At 38.6% G+C, this 22825-nt stretch overlaps 1 long non-coding RNA gene across 1 annotated transcript in view; it reads right to left on the reverse strand.

The window, feature by feature from the left end:
• Nucleotides 1-22825, reverse strand: part of LOC119234309 (uncharacterized) — a 37397-nt gene that overhangs the window by 10633 nt on the left and 3939 nt on the right. The window lies entirely within an intron of this gene.

Here is a 22825-nt window from a genome sequence, read left to right on the forward strand (position 1 = left end):
TTTGCCACATCAAAGACATCTTTACAGACACATCACCCCAAAGCAGTGATAGTGAAGGCAAAAGATAAACAGCTGGGACTACATCAAATTAAAGAGCTTCTGCACAGCAAAAGAGACAATAACAAACAAAGAGAAACCCACCACCTGGGAGAACATTTTTGCACCCAACACTAATGATAAAAGACTGGATCACAAATCTGCAAAAAGCTGATGAGACTTAACAACAACAAAGAAGAATCCAGTCAAAAATGGGCAGAAGAGCTAAAAGAAACTCTCTGAAGAGGAAATGCAAATGGCCAACAGGCAATATGAAAAAATGTTCAACATCACTTGTCATCAGGGAAATGCAAATCAAAACTACCATTGAGATATCATCTTACACCAGTGAGAATGGCACATATTAAAAAACTAGCAACAACAAATGTTTGGCGAGGGTGTGGAGAAAAAGGAACTCTTCTGCACTGTGGTGGGAGTGCAAACTGGTCCAACCACTGTGGAGAGCTGTGTGGAGATTTCTGGACCTACTAAACATAGAGCTTCCATATGATCCAGCAATTCCACTCCTAGGTATTTACCCAAAGGACACAGAAACATCAATTCCAAAGAACACCTGCACCCCTATGTTTATAGCAGCACTGTTTACAATAGCTAAGCTTTGGAAACAACCCAAATGCCCAAAAATAGATGACTGGATCAAGAAGATGTTGTACATATATACCATGGAATATTACTCAGCATTCAAAAAAGATAAACACAGTGCAATTTGCAGCAACATGGATGGCACTGGAAGGGATCATGCTTCAGCGAAATAAGCCAAAAAAGAAAAAGAAAAACCGGATGGTCTCACTCATAGCAGGAATCTAGAAAACTTAAATAAGGGAACAGGAAAACGAATAACTATAAGAAAGTGAAAATCAAATCAACAAAAAACTACGAACCAGAGACACTTTTAGGGGGGCGGGGGTGGGAGGGGAGGGATTGGGGTCAGAATGGGGGGGCTGCAATTGTATGGGGAATATAAAAATAAAATTTATTATTAAAAAAAAAAAAAAGATGTAAATAGGCCTAGATACTTGTTTTGTTTTGGACCCAGACAAGCTTACCTTTGTGAAAAATTGGAATTATTTGTCAAAACTTGAAAATCAAGATATTCCCAACTTTCCCAACTGAATCTGTGATCTCTATGAAAAATTATCAGAAATTTGGTGACATGTTGCCTGTGGTTCCATGAAGTTACAATGAATTGGGTTAGGAAAAGCCTCCAACTTAAAAATTTATAAAATGATGAGGGACATCAGAAACTATAGGAAAGGCCAATTAAAGGATAATGGGAGAAAATATTTGCCACATCATATGTTCAATAAGGGAGTAATATGTGAGATCTACAAGAAGTTATATATTCAAAAAAAAAGAAAACAAATAATACAATTAAAAATGGACAGAAGAGCAAAATTAGATACACTACTCAAAGAAGACATTGGGATCGCCAATACACACATGAAATTAAGAGACATTTACCTCTTAATTAGCAGAGAAATGCTAATCAAAAATACTACCAATACCATCTCACCTCTGTGAAAATGGCCTTTACTGAGAACAACCAGAAACAAGTGTTGGCAAGGTTTTGGATAAAAAAGATACCTGGTGTAATGTTGATGAGAATGTAGACTGTTTCAACCTCTATGAAAAATAGTGTGATTCTCAAATTATTAAAGTAATTTTGCCAGATGATGCAGCTGTTCTGCTACTCGTATCTATTTGAAGAGTAAAAAACACAATTCAAAAGTGTATAAGTACTCCTATGTTTATTTCAAGCACTATTCATAATAACCCACGTATGGCAACAACCTAAGTGCCCCCGAACAGATATGAGTGGATTAAGAAAGATGTGTTATTAATAACAATGGAATAGTACTCAGCTATAAAAAAGATGAAGATTTGCCATTTGGAACAAATGGACAAAACTGAAGGGGATTAAGTGTAAGAAAAATAAGTCAAAAGGGGAAGGACAAACATCTGCGATTTTACTCACACATGGAATATGGGAAAAAAAGAATTGATAAAACTAAACCAAACAAACCCTATACATCTGATACAGAATTGCTAGCTCAAGGGCAGAGTGGGTTTGTGGGGAACAGAGGAGAGGGAGCAATGGAACCATGGTGTAGGAATTATGATGTGTTTGGTAGTCTGCTGTGGTAGCATACATCTAAAGAGGCTTGAACCTATTCTCTAAATTGTCTACAGTGTTTTAAACCAATATAGCCTCAATAAAAAAGAAATGTTACCAAGAAAAAAAAAAAAAAAGAAAAGGGTGGGTGGTGGGAACAAATCTAGAGGAGGTATAATGAATGGATGGATATGTTTTTGTTTTGTCTCGTTGTTTGTAAAAAAAACTCAAAAAAGTTTGTGCTGAGTGGCCCATGATTACCTCTCTAGTTTTGTCTTTTATCCCTCTCATATTTATTTATTTTAATATTTATGTATTTGGAAGAATTGGAGTGCAGGCAAGAGGTGTGGGGGTGAGGGAATTCACCAGAGACAGAGTGGGGAGCAGAACAGGCAGATTGACTGAAATACACTGCTGAGGGGAGCAGCGGGCAAGACAGGAGAGGTCTGCTGTGCCATGTGGGTCAGCTCCCTGGCAGGGGATCGAACTCAGGCCATCGGGGTGACAGCAGTGAGACTTAACCCCTAAGCCACCAGAGAGGTCCACTCCCTCTCATATTTAACTGTATGTTTTACATGGAATTGCTCACAGTTCTACACACAACACACCTTGATTTTTTCATGTTAATGCTACTCCCTCCCTTCCCCTTTCCTACTTCTGCCATTTTCTCTTACATAGTTTTTATGCTAACTGGAGGGTAAAGGTACCACTTGGCATTTGCCCAATTCAGATATGCGGTTGCCCAGAAGTGATCTTTCATTTTTTTTACTGCTCACTTTCCACTGCCAACTGTGTGGGTCCCTTTTTGAAAGACCCTGTAATCTCCTATGCTGGTCTCTGCCATTATGTTTCAAGACACTTTATCATTATGTGTCTTTCTCCCCTATAAACTTTGACTTTCTGGAGTACAGGGATCCTCTTTTTTCATCTTTGCCTCTCTAATGCTACACTTAGTAGGTATGGAATACATATTTGCTAAATGAATACTTAGAGTATAAATGATTAACCCTTGAAATTACTAGGATTAGTAATAGCAGTAGGAGCTGATTTTGGTGAAGAGCTATATGGTTTGATGGAGAAATGTCGCATTTTGTCTCCTTGCTTGTAATGTCAATATTACAAGTTTCTTTTATGGAAAAGGAAATTCAAGAAGCACCAGTTAAATTGCATAATGGATCCTCACAAGGCATAATATATTAATTCATCAACATCTGCCATCAGGTAACAGAGAACTTAAGCTTAAAGGAATGCAACTCAAAATAGTTAAGTTTAGGGCCTCCCTGGTGGCACAAGGGGTAAAGACACAGAGCTATGGGGCTTTGGCAGTCACTACAGCATGAGTTCAATCCCCGGCCAGCCACGGAGGTGACCCACATGGCACAGCAGACCTCTCCTGACTCGCCCACAGCTCCCCTCTGCAGTGTATTTCAGTCAATCTTCCTGTTCTGTTCCCCACTCTGTCTCTGATGAATTGTCTCACCACCACCACCACCCCACCACCCCTGCCAACACACACCTCTGCCCTGTATCCCAGTTCTTGTATGCATAAATAAATAAATCTTAAAAAAAAAATAGTTAAGTTTAGATGATGTAGCTTACCCAAGCATAAGCCATTGGGCCAAGAGGGTCAAAGCTGAACATGAAATGGTTAAATAGGGTTGCCAGGGAAACGTTTTCTGTTTGAGATGGTGTTAGAGAAAGCAAAAGGAGCTTTAAAACCATAAACAGGAAGCAAGGAATTCTATCCTAGAGGGACAAAGAAGGTTGAGGAGGGAAAAAAACTCTTAAATAATAAAATAAAAGGATAAAATAATCATTGTTCTGAAGCTCAATGTAACAAATAGAAGCTTTTGGTTTTCCTTTTGTCCTTTCTTGTCACCCTCTCCTATTTGTTACCCTGCTACGCGATCAGTGATTGCAGAAAGGCTGTCAGTGAGTAGTCTGTGTCTTCTGCTTACCTGTTGGAGGCCGCTCATTCATGTCAGCACTTTAGGCTTGCTAAGAAATAATGCTAGAAGTGTCAACCTCGGGCTTCTGGGCTTCCTGCCAGGTACTCACTTGTCATTCTCTCCCTACGACAGCAACAAGGATACATCTGCTACCTCTGACCTTGTTATTTTACTTTCCTTCATTTTCTTCTAACTTGAAGCATGTCCTCAGACCAAATAAAATAAAAGATTTTCTAATCATTGGCTATATTATTTCTTCTACATCTAAAAATTACATTCTAAATTCTTTGGATGACAACTTCCCTTTACACTGATAATAATTTTCATAGTTGCTGCGGTGAAATTTACATACAGATAGGTATATACAAGATATAACAACCCAAGATCCAGGGACGGATTTTACAAAATGTGGCCTCAGCAAATATCAAAGCATTTTCTTTTACTGCTCTTTGCATGTCCTTCCAACATTCATTCCTCTATGGATTCATTGCTTTCATTCTAGAAAGCCAACATAACATTTTAATAATATAAGTAGAAGGTAACTTTTGGCAACCTCTAAGGTGGCCATAGAGTCAAATCCAGAGACTAACCTTGTGAATTAAAACACTGGCTGTGCCACCCATCACTAAACAAAATGTACTAGCTTGTGAAGCCAACATAACTTAATTTCTTCAAGTCTGTTTCTTGTCATATAAAGTGGAAATGAAATAAATGATCATCCTAATGTTGCTGGAAATATTCTTTGGTGAACACAAAGTACTTTGCACAGTGAGTGGCACAAGATAAGGCTACAACATACGTAAGCTGTTGCTCCTTGGTTAGTGATGATAGCGGCCCTCTCCCCTCCCCCTACCCAGTTCCATTCTCAGCGAGTGATGACTTAGTGTGAAATTTGGCAAGATCTAAGTATCTAAATTGGCACTGTCCCCAGAAAACATTAGTAGGTTATCTATTCCTTTACATAGGGCTTCTAAATTGTTGTCACAGGGAATGTTGATTATCCCTGAATTTTTGGGAAAAGGTTTGCAATTATTCAAGTACCAAGTGAGGCTAAATGGACTGGAAATTCATAGATTTCTTCTTCATTTCAATTGCACCAATATCTTAGTTTTCCAGGTGCAAAATGATAAATTAATTAAATTCTACAACTTTTTAAAACATGTTCCAAATGAAAATAGATCACAAAAAATGTAGGCAAGAGATTTCAGTTTATTCAAGGAAGTTAGGAAGTTATGTCCAATGTAAAAGAGTGATTTTAAACACTGATAATCAACATCACTTTGAGAGGAGCATGGACTCTGGAGATTATTTGAAATCCCTGAGATGAAACCCAGTTTTGACTTTTACCAGTTCTGCACCCTTGCAAATAGCTTTGAACTTCTGTTGGTCTCTAATTTCTCATCTGTGAAATGGGGGTAGTAAAGACTTAGCAGGAGAAGCTTTAGAAAGGTTAAAGAAGTAGATGAATTCAAATGTCTTAGAAGAATGGATGCAGATAATAAATACTATAACAATAGCTAAATATATTACAATTTTTATAAAAGTCAACACTGGAGATATGCTGTAGCACAAATAATAAGGATAGATAATGGGAACAGAAAATGGGACTATTATTATGAAAGAAAATACATGCTACAAAGATAGGCTAGATCCTTTGAGACCCCAAAATTGAAAATAATTTCATATAAATATACTGTTAATATTTGCACAGTGTAAAGGAATGTATGATTTAACAGGTACCAGAACATTTTTCTTTATTTACTATGAGTGACATTAGTTTGGAACTAAACAACTTTCTATTGTGTGACCTTGACCAAGTTACTAAAACTCTGGGCTTCCCCGGTGGCGCAGCGGTTGAGCGCTGGGTTGCGAAGCTGCCCACAGCCTCTGCAGCTCCGGTTCGATCCCTGGCTGCTCCCCGGCCACTGGAGGCGGGCCCCGCATGGCCTACAGACCTATCCTGCCGCCCGCTGCTCCCCTCAGCAGTGTACTTTGTCAGTCTGCCTGTTCTGTTCCCCGCTATGGCTCTGGTGAATTCTCTCACCCTCCTGCGCTTCTGACTGTACCCAGTGCTTGTATAAATAAATAAATAAATCTTTAAAAAAAAAAAAAAAAAGTTAGGGGCCTCCCCGGTGGCGCAGCAGTTGAGCGGTTGAGGGCTGGGTTGCGAAGCTGCCCGCAGCCTCTGCGGCGCCGGTTCGATCCCCGGCTGCTCCCGGCCACCAGAGGAGGGTCCCACATGGCGCGCAGACCTCTCCTGCTGCCCGCTGCTCCCCTCAGCAGTGTACTTCGGCCCTTCTGCCTGCTCTGCTCCCCGCTGTGGCTCTGGTGAATTCTCTCACCCTCCTGCCCTTCTGACTGTACCCAGTGCATGTATAAACAAACAAACAAACAAATAAATAAACATGCCTCTATAAAATAAAATAAAATAAACATTAAAAAAAAATAGTCTTTAAAAAAAAAGTTACTAAAACTCTTTTTTTTGTTGTTGTTGTTGTAAACATAAGAATACCTATCTCAAAGGAATGTTGAGAGGATTAGAACATGAATTCATTACATGAATTACATTAATTCATGTAAAGTTCTCAGAAGAAGACCTGGTGCATGGTATATATTCAGTAAATGTTATTAAAGGGTATGTTTTCACGCACCATTACAGAATGTATATAAATCACTGTAACCACAGCTTTCAGTTCAATTAATTAGCATCTGTCAACCCACAACATGATCTCATTAGTAAAAACTCACTATCTTGCCATTATCTATTCTCTCGCTGGAGAATACATGAGTGATCCTAAAAGGTAAGGAAAATTTTACAAAGTGAAGAAATCTAGAAAAGTTTTACTGCAAAAACAGAAATGTATGTTGTAAGAAAGAAAAGACTTCCTTGATGCACCCTTCAATGACAGTGGGAAGAGGGGCGGTGGAGAGCTTGCTTCTATATTTTCTTGTTAAATGGCTCTCGTTGGAATTGAAGATACTGTGTGGTCGTTTTTAAACATTGAGGAAATAAAAAAGATACAGAGTGGTTTCTGGCAGAATTCTGATGTGTCCTTTTTCCACAAATATTTTCAGCATAGGAAGGGTTTCATAAAGGTCCTTACCAGTCCCTGCTACATTATATATATTCTCAACTTACAAAAAAAGAAAAAAAATCTATATAACATCCATCCCAAATTTTTTTCTCATTGTTTCCTCAAATTTTCTCCTCAATTTTTCTCAATTAATATTTCATTCTTTAAAAGAACTGTGATTATATATTTTTTCGGGTAAACTACATTACAGTTTTTCAACTTCGATTGATGTTAATTTAACTTTATTGATGCCCCACTTATATCAGATACAGAGTAAATGGTATCAAGTGTGGGAGAGGTATCACCTGGTAGAAACTTGCCAGAGTAGAGGATGCCTGAGCAAAGTCTTAACAAATAAAGGGGAAGAACTTTGAGACGAAGTGTGTGGAAATAAACTGAGTTGTTAATAATAGTTTAACCAGCAAATGGTTCAAGGTTGCTACAATGCAAGAAAAAGAACCATGGCTGAGATAACTGAGATTAACATGATCCAGGTCACAGGTACCCTCTGTGCTTCCTAAAGAACTTGCTCTTCTCTCCCTAAAGGATGAGGAGTCATTGAGACAGTTGAAACCAGGTGAGAATGAAGGGCAGGTGTTTATGTTAGAGAGATCACACCTTTGTAAGAGTGAAGGTCAGTTAGAGGGGCTATTTGGGAAGTATTGGGTAACTAAGCATTATTATAGATGAAAAGGTGACCCAGTAGGTAAGAAGGGATTTAACATAGCAGAAAAATGGAAATAATTTTGTCAGGGTAAAAATCACACTGGATAGGGGCCTCCCTGGTGGCAGAAGAGGTTAAGCACCGATAGGGTAAAGAAAATATCAGGCTTTTCTGCCCTTCCGCCATCAGGATAGATGATGGATCCTTGTCCTGAATGCATGCCTGATGGCGGGCACCTGGAATAGGGTGTGGGCATAGGTAGATGGGATTCAGCTGAGCTAAGACTGTGCTTTTAAGGGCGGCGTCACAGGGGGACGCCAGCAGCAGCAGCAGCAGCAGCAGCAGCAGCAGCAGCAGCAGCAGCAGCAGCAGCAGCAGCAGCAGCAGCAGCAGCAGCAGCAGCACCTGAAGGAGAAGCCGAAGCAGAAGCAGAGAACGCTAGAGAGCCCAGACAGAGTGAAGACTTGCTGGGGGCTGGGAGGTCTGCCAGCCCCATATAAAAAACTTGCAAAACTACTGAGGACTCTGACTCCTCCTTTACCCGGTCTGCATGGGATCAGAAAACCTGCCCCGTGTCCAGTTCCTGCCTTTACAGCACCACACTATGAAGCAATCCACAGTCTCTGCAGCACGAGTCCAATCCCCGGCTGGCCAGGGAGTAACCCACATGGCACAGCAGACCTCTCCTGACTCACCTACTGCTCCCCTCAGCAGTGTATTTCAGTCAGTCTGCCCATTCTGTTCCCCGCTCTGTCTCTGTTGAATCCTCTTATCCCCTGCATCTCTGGCCTGTACCCCAGCTCCTGTATGCATAGATAAATAAATATTTTTTTTAAAATCACACTGGATAAAGTTAAACAAACAAAATGACTTCATTCAAGGCTACAGCAATAGGGGAGAGACCATAATACAATGTGAGCTCTACTCCTTGGAAAGTTCTTAAGATGTAGGGTTGGGGGTGGGGGAGAGGTCATAGATCAGCTGATCATAGGTTTTACTCAAAGGAATAGTAAAGTGTCTCACATCTTCATAATAGGCAGTAGTTTCACCACTTGGAGCCAGGTGTGTATCAGGTGATTCTCCTACCCTCCACAGAAACCAAGATATGTGCCTCAGTCTTCTGTGATGACTAAATCTCAATGGCATGGTTCTCAGGTCTTGGACAAAGACATTCCAAGGTTGTAAAACTTGCATTTCAAACAATTTGCCTCTCAAAGGGAGCACAGAAAGGAATTTCAAGTTTCATTTTTCTAAAATAAATCCGCTAATGGAGGTGAGGGGTTTGAGAAGCCTATAGAAAGCCTGTGAAACTGAGGGGAACATTAAGTCCAAGTGGGCCAATCTACAGCATAAGTCCTTGTTGGAGATGAAAAAGAATGAGCTCAAGATTGAGGATGGAGCTGTTGAGTTAAAAAGCAGGCAGCGCATCCGGTGTGCTGGAGGACAGGTTGGAGTGGACACAAGTCTCTAACAGTGGGGTAGGTGGGTGAGAGCCTCCAAGCCTAAGGTTCTCAATGTTCTCAACAAAATAGGTGACAGAAAAATAAAATGATCTTCTGAGACTTGGTACAGAGTGAATAGGTTGGGTTCATGATCAGGAAACAGGGGAAGCTAAGGTCAAGGACAAGAAGTCCTGTTGGGAGCATGGAGGAGGAAGCTAATCACACTCTGACACTTGGGAAAAAAATATATATATATATATATATATATATATATATATATATATAGAGAGAGAGAGAGAGAGAGAGAGAGAGAGAAAGTACACTGTTTATTTTTTTTTTAATATTTATTTTATTTTTATTTATTTATACAAGCACTGGGTACAGTCAGAAGCACGGGAGGGTGAGAGAATTCACCAGAGCCAGAGCGGGGAGCAGAGCAGGCAGAAGGACCAAAGTACACTGCTGAGGGGAGCAGCGGGCGGCAGGAGAGGTCTGCGCACCATGTGGGACCCTCCTCCGGTGGCCAGGGAGCAGCCGGGGATCGAACCGGCGCTGCAGAGGCTGCGGGCAGCTTTGCAACCCAGCACTCAACCACTGCGCCACCGGGGAGTACTGTTTAAAAGGAGGCATTGCCCATAGCAGCACTTATAAATGGCCCCACGGTGTTTCCAAGTTGTCATTTTTTTCTTCTCCCTCTTAAAAGGATGAGTTGGCTACATAATTACATTTTTTCTTGTTAATGATGCTTTTCGGTTCATCTGATTTTTAACATCTTCTGTGTCAAACCTACTAAAAGATCTCTTGGTGGATTGTTTTCTCTGTGTACAGAATATGAAAAAGAGGCGTTGAATTTTCTTACTGACTTTTCTGAACTTTGGTTATTACAGCGATCCTTTTCACAGTGCATTAACTTTAAAATAACATCTAAGTCCCTATCTAGCTGTTTTCACATTTTATTTTCTTCTATTGCCAGCCAATGAATTGTTCAACTTTCCAGTCTCTCTTTTGGGATTTTACTTTCAGTGACAATAAGAATTATTAAGATCTGTGTAGTTGATTTTTATCCTCACTTAGATCTGGTTATATCTCTTGGGTAACTTTTTCTGTGCACAATTCCAATTACTTTATTTCTGCATTGCCCTTTCTTTATGCCAACATTTGATTTCACTCATTCTTATTCGCATATAATGGATGCTTGGACTTCTTTTTATTTTCTTGTCATGATTAGTCCCTGACATTTTTTAAAGTTTTTATGACCTGAGATTAAAAGCTACTTACAAATCTTGAGTACATATTCCATGTCTGGAGAAATTTTTTGTTTTTCTTTATTCTTCTACCTTGTATCAGAAACTTCCATAACAGTTATTCTCTGAATAATGATTTTATTCATGCATAAAACTGTATTCCACAAATACATTTAGGATTTCAGTCTCATTTTATAAGGTTTTTTTTTAAAGATTTATTTATTTATTTTTATACAAGAACCGGGGTACAGGCCAGATGCATGGGAGGGTGAGAGGAGTCACCAGAGACAGAGCGGGGAACAGAACAGGCAGACTGACAAAATACACTGCTGAGGGGAGCAGCGGGCATGACAGGAGAGGTCTGCAGCACCATGTGGGACCCTCGCCACCGGCCAGGATTGAACCGGCGCTGCAGGCTGCAGACAGCTTCACAGCGCTGTGCTCAGCTGCCTGCGCCACCAAGAGAGGCCCTAATAAGTATTTTAATTAAAAATTTTAAATCTTCTCTTAATGATAGGTTTTTTAATATGAGTAAGAGATTGGACTAGGTAATCACAAAGTACTTTATGTCTTAGGAAATTCTCTATATATTCTCTATATATTATAAAAATGTTTCAAACTTTGCCCTGATATTGAGATTAAGTCTCTTTTTCTGAGTTAGACCAGAAGAAGAGAGTAAGCAATTTCCAATCAGCTAGCAATTGAAGGCTTCCCCAGGCCCAAATATGCCCCCATTGACCTGCCTTGATATCCTCCATTCCCATAGCTGGCATGAAATCCTAATTATGACTATGATTCCTCAGATAATAGAATTTCACTTTATCTCTCTGCACCTCCAGGAGCTATATAAGCAAGGTCCCTAAGCTGGGAGAGAAAGATCCCAGATAGTTAAGACTTCCCAAAAGTATTCAGGGCATTGGGTGGGGGATGAGACTGGCAGAAGACACTAAAGGAGATTCTACAGAGGAAGAACTACTAAAAGGAGAAACTGGAACAAGTTTTAAGTCATCCCTGAATGACCCCCCACTCTTAATTTATAGATGTGAATATTTACTATAATGCTAATTCAGTATTCTTTTAGCTGTTAATTTATCCACCCATATGAGACTTGAAAACAGATTGTCTCCTTCTGGAGGTTAAATGGTTTTCCACTGAGAACAAAAGACAAGTATATTTAGCCTTTAAATAACACTTGAACAGATTAGTGAAGAGTTCTTTTAAATGTGCTTTCTAAGTTTTCATTAGAACTCTTACCCTCACTTTAATAACAGGGCACTACTTCAATGTAAGAAGAAACAAGGGCATTTTCTCAGCAAATAACAAGAGATAGCAAAAAAAAAAAAAAAAAAAAAAGGAAAGTCAGTCACTTTTGTGTTCAATAGCAGTGAGCCAAAAAGAGAAATATTTCTGAAATTTGAAAGCCACTAATTATCCTACTGTAAAGATAAACATGTCTACCTAAACACATGTAAGAGATCCCATACAGGAAGACAGTGCCTAAAAGTGGGTGGGGTAATCAGTAATCAGCAACTGAACAGTAAAAACAGCTATCCTTGAATAAAGTCCTTTTTTAAATTTTTTGGTTTTGCTTTTAGTTCCGGTAGGAGATAGTTTATTTCAGTAGGTAAAACCATCTTTTTGGCTTGACAGTGTTAATTAAGCCTCAGTTTAAGATTTATACTTTAAAATTAATAACAATATCAAATATTTGTGTGTTTAGATTCCTGTGGAACTCCTAATATTCTCTCAGTGCATCCTTGGGGTCTACACAAGACATTTGGTTTTTATATTAAAACTGGGGTCATAATTGTCCAGTTAATAATCAAAATTAATGTGGATAAACTTCTTCCTTTTTCATATTAGAAAAATGTTTTCTTTCCCCACCCTAATGAGCCTTTGTACCCCAACCACCAGTGCAGTCACCATTCTAAATATGAGATAGTAAAACCCGCTGTTTTAAATATGTGTTAGGAAAATAAAAAATCTTTAAGAAATAAACATGGTGATAATAAAGTGATGGTAATAATCAGTGAAGTAACCATCTAGGGTGGCAAATTTACACCTATGAAAATAGTCATGTAAAGATCTCTAAACATTTCATATCACCTTTACTATCAAAACACAAATATTTGTGTGCCCCTGGCTCTTGTTATGAAGAGTGATGCCATTTGCTTGAATATTGCCCCCAAATTGTGATACGCCTATGACAGGGCCTGGTTCTCCTCTGACTGGTCAAGCAATCAAAGTAATAACAGGAAAACGAATAGCTATAAGAAAGAAAAAATCAAAATCAACAAACAACTATGAACCAGAGACACACTATGGGGGGGTGGGGAGGGAAAAGGAGAGATTGGGGTCAAAATAAGGGAGTTGCAATTGTATGGGGAATATAAAAATTAAATTAAAAAATTAATAAGCAGATTAATAGGAGAAAAACAAATTTAATTATACACATAGGATACTCTATAAGGATTCAGTGTCTAAAGTCAATGGGGCAAAATGGGGGTCTAAGGAAAGGGATTGGGGCCCAGAACCTCACAGAGAGGAGGGCGACTCATATGATGAGGAGGGGTGACTGATAGGACAAAAACCAGATGCTCTCTAATTAGATGTTTGCCCTGCCACAGATGGGTTTTCTTGAGGGAAAAAAAAGGCTGTATCTGATTAACAAAATAAATAAATAAAAAGGTAATTCTGAGAAATGCCCAAACATTCAGTCTTCTAGGTAACTAAGGGAATGATAACAGTCTCTCGAGTCCAAAGGCCTGCCACTGATCTCAGCTTGAAACGATCCTTATGCCAATGTGACCGGTCTTGGGAAGGTCTGTCCTGAACATCTGGGGAAGGCCCTGAGATGCAAAACAAAAAAGTCCTTTTTTGTTTTTCCCCTGAAACATGTATGCTCACCACGTGCTCATCTTACCTTGAGACAATATTCTAAAGTCGGTGCATCCGATCAAAGTTAAAACTGGACAGAACTTCCCTTGTAGATACCTTATAAAAGGATTCATTTAGAGAATGACCTACCATGTATGTCCTTTTATCCTCTCTTTAAATGAGTGAGATAATTTAAAGCAATACCCATGTTTGTAGGAGAGAGTCTGTGTGTGTTTCCTTGAATTTTAGGCACAGGGAGACAGAAATGTTCTTCCCAGGAGAGACTCAAGAGAAGCTGTCTGACTGCCGGTCATGTCCTGTGGGCCTGGACTCAGCAAATAACCCCCTGCTGAAAAGCAGCTGCTCCTCCTTCACCGTTCTCTTCTGCCCCACTCCAAAGGGTGCAATAGCAACCCTTGGGTTTGTGTCACTTGAATTCCACATGACATGCACGCTGTGGACCTCAGTGTGTCCTTCCAGCTGGGAGAGCTAAGGCTGACATTTCAAAAGTTAACTCAGTTTTTTGGGAGCATCTTCCTCTCATGGCGGACACTGTTGGCAGGAACTAAATGGCTTGCCCACCCAGGACCAGATGTTCATTCAACTGCCTTATCTAGACATTCTGGGGAGCACTGATTTACTTTGTTTCTCCTCGGCTCCTTTCCAAAGGGGGTTCCACCTCGTGGCACTGTATACTTAAAATGATGCATGCCGCCCATCACTCCTGCCCTGAACCCACAAAGGAAAAATGAATTTAAGTGGTATTGGGCCTGAAAAGATCAACACATTGATCTTCTTTAAGTTGCCAGGGTAACGAAAGTATAGAAAGAAGATGACATATTTTGGACTTCAATTTCACTTTTCCTTTTGTCTAAACTATTCTCCAGATAAAACCACAGCAGGGCAGCTTCTGTGATAGTCATTTGCCAGTGAACTTGACCCAGCTAGACTGCCACTTGCAGACAGGTTAATACCATTCTTAACATGGGCCCAAAACAATTGGCAATCCCAGAGAATTAAATTTTCCACACAGTAAGGATTGTTGATGTGGCTGTTCTTGGGATTCTGGGCTGGCCAATCCCAACTGTTTAAAGATTTTCAAGCCTCCCTGGTGGCCTGAGGGTTAAGTCTCAGTACTGTCATTGCTGTGTCCTGAGTTCAATCCCTAGCCAGGGGCCTAACCCACACATAGCACAGCAGACCTCTCCTGTCTCACCCACTGCTCGCCTCAGCACTGTATTTCAGTGGATCTGCCTGTTCTGTTCCCCACTCTTTCTCTGGTAAATCCTCTCACCGACCCCCACCCCCACACTGCTGGCCTGTACCCTAGTTCTTCTATGTAAAAAAAAAAAAAATCTTTTAAAAAAATTAAAGATTTTCATGGGCATTCTTTCTTCTTCAAGGCAAGAGTAGATACACCAAAATGAAGGGATAAACATTTAAGTTTACTGAAAGAAAATATCTGGTGATGGGGATTGCATTTGAAATTCAGTCTAAAATTGTGATAACTAAAACATCTGTAAAAATAATTCATCTACAACTCTGCTTACTCCCCACAGGTTACTCCAATCTTTCTCATCTCTAAAAAGAAAAATCTGACATTTTCTTAAATCTTAAATACTTTAAGAATTTTTTGAAAAGTAAAGCAAAGGGTTATAATTATATGTTTGGTAACTCATAGCAACTTTTTGCTTTTATTTAATGTCATGTTTGAAAAGTACTCTCAGATAACTTAGTCTCTCCTACTCTCACAAAAAATAAGCTGTATTTTTATTATATTCTGCAGTAAGCAAATTAAAATTTCATGTTGTGTTACTTAATAGTCTACACCACATGATTCAGTATATTGGTATAATATATGGAAATATGGATGCACAAACATAACAGAGTAATAGGAGAATTTTACCTAGGTATCTAATATAAAAACACCAAATGTTAGAGCCATACTAGTTACACCATTTGCACAAGTTTACTCTTTAGGACAATGGCATTATAAAAGCAACTGATATGAAAAGGCTGCTTCTGGTGCCAGAAAGAAAGAAGTGGCTTGTTCAGATAAGGGTGTTTGCAGTAGGCATAAACATAAGACAACTAGGCAGTGGGCCTGCTCTGAAACCCCAAGTCCAGGGTATCTCATACAGGAAGGGGCTCTCATCTCAGGAAGAGGGAAGTGGAGGGAGAGTATGGGTTCTGTTATACTACAATCCTCTCAGCAAAGAAGAAAGCTGTGGATTTCTTTCTGATACCATACCATTCTATTGATTAAAAAACAGCCATCTGCCTACTTCTTTCCCACAAAAATAACTTTTCCCCTGAGCTCCAGTTCCCCCATCAACTTAAACTTTTAGATGATAAATTATAGGCTCTCTTGGGCTCGACCAGCTACCATGAATTTTCAGTTGCAGCTCCTAAAACTGACTGTCAGATCACCCCCTGTTTTTTGCTATATTCCTAACAGAGAAACCTGATTGCTACAACCCAACAGGTTAATTAGCTCATTGGTTTGCTGTGTATTCTACACATGAGTTGTCCTTGGAACAAGTGCCACTTGTTGATCTAATTAGCTGTGTTCACGCATTCATGGTGACATGCTAGATAGAGGGGTCAGTTAGAAAATCTTTTCCTTAGAAAGGAATTTCACGACCTATGGCCATTGAAATTAACCTCCCCTGTCACCTGTAGCTCTTCTCAAGACAAGAAGATGAACTGATTGCCCAATATGTGATTACAATATAATAGAAGCACAAACTCAGTAACCAGAAAGTACGTGAAAGCCAAAGATCTGGGGTATAATTTGAATCTGAGCTTAGCATGCTACAACGAGAAACTTAAGAGCAAGAAATACCTTGTCAGAGCACAGAATTATCTTTCATAGGTAAGTGGCTTTAACTTCATCAGTAAGAACTCCTTTTCTGACTTGCTCCAACATGCCTTAAATGCATATTTTTTATCTCTTTAAGAGTTTTTTTTTAATATTTTATTTTATATAATTCTTATATCATTTTTCATTTTTGTAAAATGTGTGCATTTTCATTTTGGTTATATTCCCCATACAATTGCACCCCCGTTAATTTGACCCTAATTCTTCCTCTCTCTGCCCCCCACCCCAGTGTGTCTCTGGTTTATAGTTGCTTGTTGATTTTTATTTTTACTTTGTATTAATTAGTCTTTTTCCTGGTCCCTCTAAATTCCTGCTATGAGTGAGACCATCCGGTATTTTTCTTTTTCTTTCTGACTTATTTCATTGAGCATGATCCCTTCTAGCTCCACCCATGTTGCTGCAAACTGCATGTGTTTATCTTTTTTGATTGTTGAGTAATATTCCATTGTGTATATGTATCACATCTTCTTGATCCAGTCATCTATTTTTGGGCATTTGGGTTGTTTCCATAGCTTAGCTATTGTAAATAGTGCTGCTATAAACATAGGCATGCAGGTGCCCTTTAGAATTGATGTTTCTGTGTCCTTTGGGTAAATATCTAGGAGTGGAATTGCTGGATCATATGGAAGCTCTATGTTTAGTAGGTCAAGGAATTTCCACACAGCTCTCCATAGTGGTTGGACCAGTTTGCACTCCCACCAACAGTGCAGGAGAGTTCCTTTTTCTCCACATCCTCACCAACATTTGTTGTTGCTAGTTTTTTTTAATATGTGCCATTCTCACTGGGGTAAGAAATGCATATTTTAACCAAAGTTTTTTTAACTATTTTAAACACTATTTTTTAATACTGTATTATAAACTGTTCCAGAATTGCAGCGATGGAAAGTTTTCAAGTTCATTATGTACACTTGCATATTCTTGATATCATACCCTAAAAAATAAGGCAATGTAGATTAAATAAGGACAAGGTAAGTTTATGCAAATGTAAGATGAATCTAAATAAAACAGTAACAAAAAAAATAATGTTGGCTACTTCTACCTCACTAGAAGAAGTAATAGCAGAAAGGCAAAAGTCAGTCTAGTATCAGTAAGCACACAACAGTCTAAAGGAGAGAATCTAAATGAGCAAAGGACAGGAGGGCAAAGTCAACACCCATTCTTCTTTTCCCCAAAGTACACAAAACAAAACAAATAAATATAATAACATTTTAAACTAAATAGTGGTAGATGGACCCTTACTTCCTTATTTAACAGATGAACCATATCTGCCTCAAATAGCCAGCACAAACTTTAGCAGAATGCCTAATAATATTATGAATACAACAGGGAGACTTGTTATCCTTAGTGTCTACATGTATTTGGGAATTCAACCAAAATACAATAGCCTACAGCCTTAAGAGACATAAAACTTGGAAAACAAAAGCATGTAATGACTCTTTGCAGATAATATGACCTACATACATAGGCAAAAACAATTAGAAGTAATAAAAAAGTTCAGCAATAAGAAATAAAATATACACAAAAAAATCATAGCTATCCAGTATACTAGTTAGGATTAAAAATTGCAAGAAAATATAAGAAAAATATTCTACTTAAAATAACAATAAAAATGATCTTAAAATGTCCAGAAGTGAGTTGGCCACCATGACAGCTTGAGTCCATTGAGATCACTCCACACACTCTTTGGAAAGGCTGAAACCCAAAATTCTGTAAGCACCCAGTATGGTCTGGAATGTGCTGCAGCAGGAACTGTCCATCACTGCTGGATGGGAAAGATTTGGAAGACATTGATGGTTTCTTAGAAAGCCAAACCTATTCTTACCATATACCATTTGGTATAAATCCAAAAGAGTAGAAAACTCTGTCCAAACAAAGACTTGTGCTCAGAAGTTGATACAGCTTTATTTGTAATTGACAAGACCTGTAAACAACCACTATGTACTTCATGGGATAATGGTCAAATCAACAGTGGTACATTTAGACAGTGGAATATTACTAAGCACTGAAAAGAAATTAGCTATCAAGTCATGTAGAATACTGGAGAAAACTGAAGCCATGATATTAAGTGAAAGAAGCCAATCTGAAAAGGTCCCATATTCTATGATTCAGCCACATGACACTCTGGAATAGGAAAACTATGGAGACAGAAAAAAAGCAGTAAGGAAAAAAAAGTTTGCTCAAAAAAGAAAATATAGTTTTTAAAAAGGAAGAAAGAATAAAAGAAACAAGCAAATAAACTAATATACAAAAAAGAGAAAAGCAGGTCACTGAACCATAAGATGCTCTTGTTGAAAGAAACTTTAGAAAACCTACCTCAGTTTGCCCAAGCTGCCATTTCAAAAACACCATTGACTGGTGACTTAAACAACATAAATTTATTTTCTGGCAATTCTAGAGGTTGGAAAGCATGAGGTGTGGTTTGGTGACATATACCTGAAGAGGTGTGACCCTGTACCTCTAAATCACACACAGTGTTGTACACAACTATTACAATTCTATGAGTTCAGGGCTCTATCTTCATGCCCTCCTCTACCCTTAACCACTTTCTTGAAGACCCTGTCTCCAATACAGACCAGTGGAGGATTAGGGCTTTGACACAAACATTTAGAATGGACGTCATTGGGTCCATAGCACATAAGACCTGTGGTACACAGATGATATAATTAAGTGCATAGAAATCATCATCTCAGAGAAATGGATGAAAGCTTGGACAATAATAAACAGCAGTTTCAGTGATCTTAATCCCACCATTTAAAGTAGCGATATTTATAAAAAGGAACAAGCAATCATTTACAAACTACTAATGCTAAAAAATACTGGTAAATGGATTTCAAAAGATACATAAGCATACACATGTGATATTCCTAAGCTACCCCCACTCTTTGCCATTTTGTCACTTATTAGTAATCTCTCACCTCCACATTTTCCCTCTTGTCAGCTGACATTATAAAAAAATGAATTGTATTAAAAACTGAATTGAATTCTGATCTTTTAGACCAATCTATAATATTTGGAAAACAATACCAAGACCTCGTATTGATCAGTTTGAAACACCAAGTTAATTCATTACTTTTTCTCACATTGAGAAATAAGATTGCATGTCAAAGGACAAAATGAAATATGGAAAATCAAATACCTTACATCTGGATAATAAAGTGTCAAATAGGAGTTTAATGACATAAGGTCAGCTTATTTAATGGATATTCTTCCAAGGAGAAACAATGTCCATCAACAACGCAAAGCAAGACAAAATAGTTTTGCTTTATTATTTATTATAATAGTAATTTTCTAGGTAGCAGATCGGAAAACCCTGAGCCAGACAAGGAAAGAAGACTGCTACAGTGAAAATTAGGTTTGAGAGATGGAGACAATTTTGAGTTATTTGGGCTAGTAGCTCATTTTGCAAGTGGGTTACACTAGGACATAAGTGGTGGAATAAAGAATAACAGACAATTACCAGTCTTCTCTCTTTACTAAAATAATAATAATAATAATAGTACTTTCATGGTCTTTTCCCTTAAATCATCTGTGTAAAGACACAAACAACTTGACCTCTAAGAAAGAGACCACACTTAGTCCCTGAGCCTTTAAAGAACTCTTAAAATGCTACTAGTCCCATATGTACCCCATATTGAGCAATTAGGGACTTGAATGCATTCTGTTCCTGAGAGCACTTTAGTTTTGAAAGAAGGAGCTGTGTTGTTTACAGCATAATTTAGGTCTATAAGGCAGCAACTCTTAAAGAGTTACCCGAAGAACTGAAGATGCAAATAGTAACTAAGTATTTGACGTGTAACTTACATAGTCGGTGCCTAATTCTATTAGTCAATACTAGCAAAACATCTACCACTTTCATTTTAGTAACATGATCTTATTGCAAGGGAGAAAAATTATTTTTTATCTTTATGATTTTTGAAAAGTCAATCCTCTACTTCACAATAACATACATCATTTTCTGAGCATTGCAGCATGCACACGTTCCTGTTAGATAATACATGGGAGATAGAATTGAATGAAAACAACAGTCCATTTATGCTTTGAAAATGATTGATGAAAAATGATAATTCATAGAAAAAAATGGGATAACCAATTTTTCTTCTCCTCACCTTTGCATATTCCTGGACCAAAGGACTTCATATGTGAACATTTATCATTGGAACACATCACTATTCTACTTATGTGCAATTTTCTCTTCCATAAGAGCTAATGTGAATTGGTTGACCAACTGCTGGGATAAACTAGTTCAAGTCAACCAATAAAATCTAAATTGGAGGTGCAGTGAGGAATTTTCTGATGCTGCCATAATTAAACCTAGATCAGAATAAGGTATATTCTAACAAGGTGCACTAGAAGAGGTAATGCACCTCTTCACAGAAAAGATGTTCATGCCTTCAGTTTGTTACTTAAATCCATAGTGTGTATTTTCAGAAATTTCCTCTCCACCACTGTCCACACATTTGACCTGCCCAGCCATATACTCCATCATCAATAGGTTACCTTTGATAGATAGCAAATCACCACTATGTATGTCCAAAATAATTTCCTCTTCTAGTATAAGTGATGTGCAATTGAGCTAGTAATTTTACTATAATATTAGATTATATATAACATAATTATAATATTAATGATCTAATGTATAGTGGCTATATGTAATTTGCATACAAATATGTATTATAAGACAGTATGTTACAAAATGTCTAATATGCTAAGGCATTTATTTCTTTCAAAATGCTATTTTAAAGAGTTATGTGTGTGTACCCATACATAGGCACAGATTCATATATTTATGAGAAAAACAGGAGAGAGAGATTTATATTTATTTAAGAAATTGGCTTATGCAATTATGAAGACTGACAAGCCCCCTGATCTGCAGTCAGCAAGCTGAAGACCTGGGGGAAGTTGACGGTGAGGATCCAGTGTGAAAGTAGGTAAGTTCAAGACCAAGGAAATGTCAGTGTTTCAGTTCAAGTCCAAAGGCAGGGAAAATAAACAATGTTCTAGCTCAAAGTCATCAAGCAAAAAGGATTGCTTCCAATTTGAGGAGTCAGCATTTTGATAAACTCACACCTTCAGATGATTGGGTGAGATTCACACATATTAGGGAGGGAAATCTGTTCTACTCAGTCTGTCAATTTAAATGTTAAATTCATCAAAAATCACCCTCACAGAAATACCTACAACAATGTTTAACCAAATATCTAGGCATCACATGCCTCAGCCACATTGACACAAAAAATTAACCATCAGAAATCTACCACTGTGGACTTGCCATGCACCTGTCTCCTTAGTCCATGTTTACTCTCCAAACGAAAACAGTAGCAAAGTCGTAATTCGACCTAACATGATACAACTATCCCATGTACAAATGAAAACACCCTAACCCCCTCTCCAGAAGACATGGCAAATTCATTGAGTGATGTTTATTCTTCTTGATATCCCATAATTTAAATATTTAAACACTATGATGTAAGGTCAGTGAATTTTATGTTACATGGTAAAGGAATGAGAGGGAAGAAAACGATGTCTGAAATACACACACAAATATATTCATAACAAAATAAGGATTCCTCCTTATTGAACACAATAATTAGTCTTCATTTCTGTCACTGCTCAGATAGTCATAACTGGTATTTATAACTGCATTTTCCCACTGCTTGTTTTGCATTCTCTTTGTCCTCAGTAAACTCTTTAGCTGGGCATGGTTATTTACTCCAAGAGGTGACCCAAACTGTCATTCCAATAGGATCTAGGCCATTAGTAGCCCTGCCTCTAGAGGGTTGCAGTAGTTTCCATTGCTTTTATTTATGAGCTATGATATTACTAAGAGATAGCCTAAAAATTCTCCTATGTAATGGATGGATGCATGGACAGACATATGGGTGAACAGATGACTGATTGGTTTGATTGATTGATTGATTAATTGATTAAATCTTTATCTCCACTGTGGACTAGTAGTCCAATTTCCCTTTCATGGTCAAGATCAATCACTCCAGTCAGTGAAGTGACTCCTTTTTCTGCCTGCTGATTGAGAGACAAGAACAGTCCAACGTTGCCTGGCAGCTGTCTTAATTTCCAGTTCACTGACTATTTCTGTGCCCCCTGGTGGGAACATTACTTCCCCTGAAACTAAGACATCTAGGCCAACAGAGCATACAGTGGCATCCCTGCCACCATGGCCTCTGCGAGGGGTGGTTGGGGAAAGAGGCTGACTGAAGATCATCTTATGCACTTAATTTTTAAAATATCCCTTGGCTGGGCCTCCCAGGTGGCACAGCGGTTGAGTGCTGGGCTGCAAAGCTGCCCACAGCCTCCGCAGCACCGGTTCCAATCCCCGGCCACCCACGAGGGTCCCACATGGTGCCCAGACCTCTCCTGCCACACCCTCTGCTCCCCTCAGCAGTGTATTTCGTCAGTCTGCCTGTTCTGCCCCCCGCTCTGGCTCTGGTGAATTCTCTCACCCTCCCACGCTTCTGACTGTACCCAGTGCTTGTATAAATAAATCAATCAATCTTAAAAAAAAAAAA

Source organism: Talpa occidentalis, unplaced genomic scaffold (genome assembly GCF_014898055.3).
Source record: "Talpa occidentalis isolate TD23 unplaced genomic scaffold, MPIMG_talOcc4v2.1 talOcc4.8, whole genome shotgun sequence".
In the NCBI taxonomy this organism is placed as follows: domain Eukaryota; kingdom Metazoa; phylum Chordata; class Mammalia; order Eulipotyphla; family Talpidae; genus Talpa; species Talpa occidentalis.